Here is a 6000-nt window from a genome sequence, read left to right as displayed (position 1 = left end):
AGCGCAAGGCCCTGGGTCTTACACAGACATGATAAAAGAGAACTTCTGCTTTGAAAGACCGCAGTATGAGTTCATTCTTTTAGTATCCAGTGCTAGCAGCTCGCTCTGAGTATTTTTAGCCTAAGCTGATCTTTCAATATTTATTTAATGTATGTAAGTAGCACATGTCCCTTCTGGCAATGGCGCTTACATTCTAACAAAGCCATGACTCTGAGGGGCCTACTGTTGTCTCTGGCGTCTCAAGGGTTCTGGGTCAAGTTACCCAGTGACTGTGGGCTCCGCCCTCATCCTTCTGAGTTCCTTATGAATAACATCGGCATAAGGACGCTTGTAATTACCTACTGCCAGCCAACCCTCTTTGAAGTTTCCAAAGGCACACTGCTCCGGATGTTTGCCCGTAGTTGTTTATTAGCTGGTCAGATTACAAAGCGAATCTTAATTTACTCAAAGCAAAGCAGCATCCTTTCATGCTTTAAGTCTGAGCTACAGTATCGCTAACTTAAACACAGAACAAGCACATAGAAACAATCCGTTTGCGTGGGAAACAGCATCATGCATAGATGTGACATGTAACCAGTTTTGTTTGGTGGCTAAGACTGAAAATGATCCAATCCCACCAAAGGAAAAGATAACATTTTTTTTTCTGGTAAGGTATGCTGTGCATTTCAACGACGTGACTCAGTGTTCACAGCCAATGGCTCGTCTTAAGATGGGCCGGGGAGGGGGCAGGAGTGTGGAAGCACACCTGTGATTCCAGCACTTAGGAGGTAGAGGTAGTTGTTGTTCAGGGCTATCCTCAGCTACGAGAGCATCTAAGGCTACTTGGGCTCAATGTGACACTGTCTCAAAGCAAAACAAGAACATAAAGTTGGATACAAATATTTGGGGGTTCTGCTGAGCACCGTTGACCCCACCTACAGCGCCTCACTGCAGCGTGTCTTAAATCTACTTTTGTTCTGAAAGCTTGTCATCTGGACTTCCCGCTGAATCTATATCCTAGCTTTTAAAATATGTGTTTTACGTTTTAATGATGTGCACTTGTGTGTGTTGGAGACAGGGGTACGGGTACACGAATGCAGATGCCCTCAGAGGTTGGAAAAGGGCATCCAACCGTCTGCGCCTGGAGTTATAGGTGATTATAACTCCCGTGCTCTGCGAGAGTAATGTAGGATCTTAACTCCCGCGTCGTCTCTCCAGACCCTACATCCTATTTTTATGTAAGAAATTTGCTAACAATCTGATATAAAGCATCCACACTTATTTTCACCTATCTCCATTGTAACTACACATGAACAGTCCTGTAAAACAAGAGACCAAGACAAAAGCCATAACCAAAAGCAACTATTTCCTAGGCACCGACTCTCTGAGCCAGTCGGGGACACGAGATGGCCAGATGCGCTCTCAGTTCGTCGCCATGGAATCAACTGTGCCGTCCCCATCAGCCCTAAAGAAGAGATATGGAGTTTGTGTGAAATCATGGACCAACCATCTTGTGCAAAGTCTGTAATGATAAAAACAGAGTTAAGGATTAGGAGATGACTCAGCCAGTGACGTGCTTGTCACAAAAGCACGTGGACCTGAGTGAAGATCTTCAGTCCCCACATTAAAATCCCAGGGATAGTGGCCACCATCTATGCCCCCACTGCTAGAAGGTAGTGCCAGGAGGAGAATTCCTGGGGCTCGCGGCCAGCCCAACAGAATCAGTGAGCTCCAGGTTCAGTGAGAACTCTGTCTCACAGAAGCAAAAAGAGGGTCAGTAAGATGGCTCAACAGGAAAAGGCCCTAGTGGTCAAAGCTGACAACCTGAGTTTGATCCCCAGAAGCCATGTGGTGGAAGGAGGGAATGCACTCCCTCAAGTTGTCCTGTGACCTTCGTATGGCACATGGGCAACTTCCTTACCCTGTACCACCAGCTCCCAACAAGCTAGATGGATAGAAGATAGATGATAGACAGACAGACAGACAGACAGACAGACAGACAGACAGACAGACAGACAGAAGATAAATGCTAGATAGAAGATAGATTGATAGATGATACATACATACATAATAGAAGATAAATGATAAATAGATAGATACATAGATACATAGATACATAGATAGATACATAGATACATAGATAGATAGATAGATAGATAGATAGATAGATACATAGATAGATAGATAGATAGATACATAGATAGATAGATAGATAGATACATAGATACATAGATAGATACATAGATAGATACATAGATAGATACATAGATAGATACATAGATAGATACATAGATAGATAGATACATACATAGAAAGAATCTGGGTATGATGGGATATACCTTTAATCCCAGCACTTAGTAGCTAGAGATATGGATCACTATTAGTTCAAGGCCAGCCTGGTCTACATAGAAAGTTACAGGACAGCCAGGGCTACCTAGAGAGACCCTGTCTCAAAAAAAAAAAGAAGGAAAGAAAGGAAAATTAAAAACAAAACAGAAGTAAGAAGAAGGTGGAGGGACGGAACATTAGCTCAGCAGTTGAAAGCTCTGGCTGCTCTTTCAGAAGACCTGGGTTCGATTCCCAGCATCCACATGGGGGCCCGCAACCACACCTAACTCCAGTTCCGTGGAATCTGACCCCCTCTTCTGACCTCTGTAAGGACCAGGCACAAACATACGTGGTGCACACGCATGCTTGCAGGCAAAACATTCATATACACAAAGTAAAATAAATAGGTCTAAGAGAGTATTAGTTAAAAATCATTAAGGTAGAAGACAACTGAGGATGAGGACAGACACGAACACAGAGCTGTGTGTACACTGTACCTGGACTGAGTTCAGACTCAGAGCCAAGGGGAAGGGAAATTTTGGTGTCAGGTGTGTCACAAATGGTTTCCCAACATTTAGGCATGACTAAAAGCTCCACCGAGGAAGCAGTTACCCTCTCCAGCAGGACTGTCACGGGAACCCCCCCGAGTCACATGCAAATTGTGTTGATATGATGTGTCGATTGTGGACGCAGCTCACAATCCCACAATTTTTCAACGTGCTCTTAAAGTCTAAAGGGATGATTCTGTGTGCTGTGCAGTCCTCAGACAAATAAGATGGCCTTTCCAGTGTAGTCCTGTGGCTGGCTCCTGCCGGACAGGACGGACTGCAGCAGCACAGTCTGTTTCTTTCTGCTTTTATTCCGGTCTCCCCACCCACCCTCATGACTCTCAGGTGTATTAACACCTCAACGATTACAACATGCAGAGTGACAAAGACTTATGGCGACTACAAAGTCATGTTCTCATTGGCAAATGCTTCAGATAATTAAAGAAAACAGCAGCAGTGAAGTTAGTAAATGGAGCTGGACACTAAGGGAAACATCCATATACAGTGTACAAAACAAAGGGTCCTGACTTAGAGTCACAGGTTACTACAGACCAAGTGCAGTACGGGTCATCTAGTTTAACGACCCACCTGACATTAACACAGGGTTCTTTTTGATTTTTAGTTTTTTTGATTTGTTTGTTTGTTTGTTTGTTTGAGACAAAGTTTTACTTTGTAGCCCAGGCTGAGCTGGAAATGTAGATCAGGCTGGCCTCAAATTTATAGAGATCTACCTGCCTCTGCCTCCCAACTGCTGAGATTAAGAATGTATCACCACATCTGGCCCCCTTTATAAATGAAATTAGTTTTATTTATGCCTTTCTGTCTCTGTCTCTGTCTCTGTCTGTCTGTCTCTGTGGGGGGGGGTTGTGTGGTGTTTGTGTGTGTGTGGGATGTGTGTGTGTGTGAGTGTGTGTGGGGGTGTGTTTGGGTGTGTGTGTGTGAGTGTGTGTGGGGGTGTGTGTGTGTGGGGGTGTGTTTGGGTGTGTTTGTGTGTGGGGGGTGTGTGTGTGTGTGTGTGTGGTGTGTGTGGGGGAGTGTGTTTGGGTGTGTGTGAGTGTGTGTGGGGGGGTGTGTGTGTGGGGGTGTGTTTGTGTGTGTTTGTGTGTGTGGGGTGTGTGTGTGTGTGTGTGTGTGGTGTGTGTGGGGGAGTGTGTTTGGGTGTGTGTGTGTGTGAGTGTGTGTGTGAGTGTGTGTGTGTGTGTGAGTGTGTGTGTGTGTGTGTGTGTGTGTGTGTGCGTGCTCAAATGCTCACAGATCTTCTGGCACTACCTGATGTGTGCTTGGAACCAAACTTTGATCCTCGGCAAAAGCAACAAGTACTCTTAACAGCTGAGTGTCTCTCCAACCCAGGCCTCTTTTCTCTGTTCTTCTTGACAAAAGGCCACTCTTGACCCAGCCCTGTGTGAATACGCCACCACCAATATCCAGCCAAATTCTACTTTGCTGAAACTTCCTCTCCCCGACTGCTCTGCCTCCCTCCAGTAGTCCATAGTTCAGTCTTTTTAAAAAATATATTCTGAACCACCTGCGTTCTCCTGTCCCCTCTAGGGAACCTTCTCCCCAACACCCAGGTCCGTCTCTAATTTCTTGTTCTCTGCAGTGACGCCAAGTTCACTTCCACACTTCCATCTAGGGAAAACAACAAAGAAAGAAACGACAGTGAAGATTCGGAGCTACGATCCACAAACAAGCGAGAATGTAGTGTTTGTCTTCCTAGGTCTGGGTTCCTCACTCCGGATAATATTTTCTAGTTCTGTCCTCTTCCCTATTTTCCTTCACAGCTAAATAGTGTTCCACACTGTATATGTACCACAATTTCATTATCCACATGAGATAGTTACTGACACCCTAATTTAATTTAATTTAATTAGCTGATGAAGCTAATTAAAAGGTTTAAGGTTTTGTTTTGTTTTGTTTTTTTACTGATGGCCAGACCAATAGCAGGCTTGTGCCTCTGAAGTCTCTTGCTGTTAGGGTTTAAATCTTAGCCCGTGTTCAGACAGAACACACCAAGCCAACATGGTTCCACGTGGAGAGGTTTAATGAGAGAAAAAGAATAGAAGAGAGGAAAGGAGGCCGGCCATGGGCATGTGGAGGGAAGGGGTTGGAGGGGGAGATGGGGAGAGAAGGGACAGGGACAGAGGGGAAGAAAGAGCAAGAGGAGAGTAAGAGAGAGGGGAGGGGCAAGCAGCCCCTTATAGAGTCAGGCACAGCTGGCTGTTGCTAAGCAACTGTGGGGCGGAGCATACCTGGCTGTTCCCAGGTGGCTGTGGGGGTGGAGCTTAAGCAGAATACCAACATTCCCCTGTTTTGGTTTAGTTAAAAAATTAGAGGTGATAGTGGAGCAGGAATAGGGTCATCGTGATCTCTGACTACTTCTTGCTTGCTTTGGGGCGACGTGTTTCTAGGGACCCTAGAAAAACGGGTATTGGATGTTTGTCCAGTCTTAGAGTTGGCTGTTTCCTTGTTGTCCAGGGTCTGTGGAACCAGCTGAGGACAGGTCAGAAGAAACAGGTCCAATAGAAGCATCTGTGTCTGTGAGAGGGGACTGGACATCTGGAGGTCGCTTCTCTGGAGCTGTCCTCAGTGTAGAAAGCACCTGGACTTGACAAGATGTTGGAACACACACACACACACACACACACACACACACACACACACACACACGTATACAGAATATACATATATACACACATATATTACGAGCGTCGTTTGGGAGAAAGAAAAATTTTCTCTTAGATGTATATTTGAAACCCAGAGGAATCCCACCCTTTGGAATATGTAGTGAGTGGGAACTTCGGGCAGATGTACTTATCTGGGTGGAGTCTATTCGGTCCATGAGAAGTAGGTCTGAGTGGGTTTCCTGTAGCTTACAAGTTTACAAAAGAAATAACATGAGTTAACAACATGAACATTCTTTAAGATAAGCTTTTTGGGGAGGAGAAGGAACAAGAATTTGTGATTACACTTGGATCATATAGTGGGAAGTTTCATTAGTTAGGCAAATTTATAAGAACTTGAATAGGACAGTGGAATAGCAAGAAGAGGAAATATGAAGCACTTAATCAATGAAAACCAACTTTAGGTGAGGAAGTAACGGATTACATCTGTGAAAACTTACAGCTGAACTAGCTGCTAGAAACTG

General features: G+C 44.8%; 1 long non-coding RNA gene across 1 annotated transcript in view; it reads right to left on the bottom strand.

The window, feature by feature from the left end:
• Nucleotides 1–394: 394 nt before the first annotated feature.
• LOC102548141 (uncharacterized) overlaps nucleotides 395–6000 on the bottom strand; it is a 30301-nt gene continuing 24695 nt past the window's right edge. The window contains exons 4-5 of the long non-coding RNA XR_015670275.1: nucleotides 4381–4484; nucleotides 395–1444 (exon numbers count right to left, since the gene is read on the bottom strand). This is a non-coding gene — a long non-coding RNA (uncharacterized LOC102548141). The remainder of the gene's footprint in view (nucleotides 1445–4380; nucleotides 4485–6000) is intronic.

Source organism: Rattus norvegicus, chromosome 2 (assembly GCF_021556685.1).
Source record: "Rattus norvegicus strain SHRSP/BbbUtx chromosome 2, alternate assembly SHRSP_T2T, whole genome shotgun sequence".
In the NCBI taxonomy this organism is placed as follows: Eukaryota; Metazoa; Chordata; class Mammalia; order Rodentia; family Muridae; genus Rattus; species Rattus norvegicus.
Note: the sequence above shows the minus strand (reverse complement) of the source record. Positions and strands in the feature narration are given on the sequence as shown.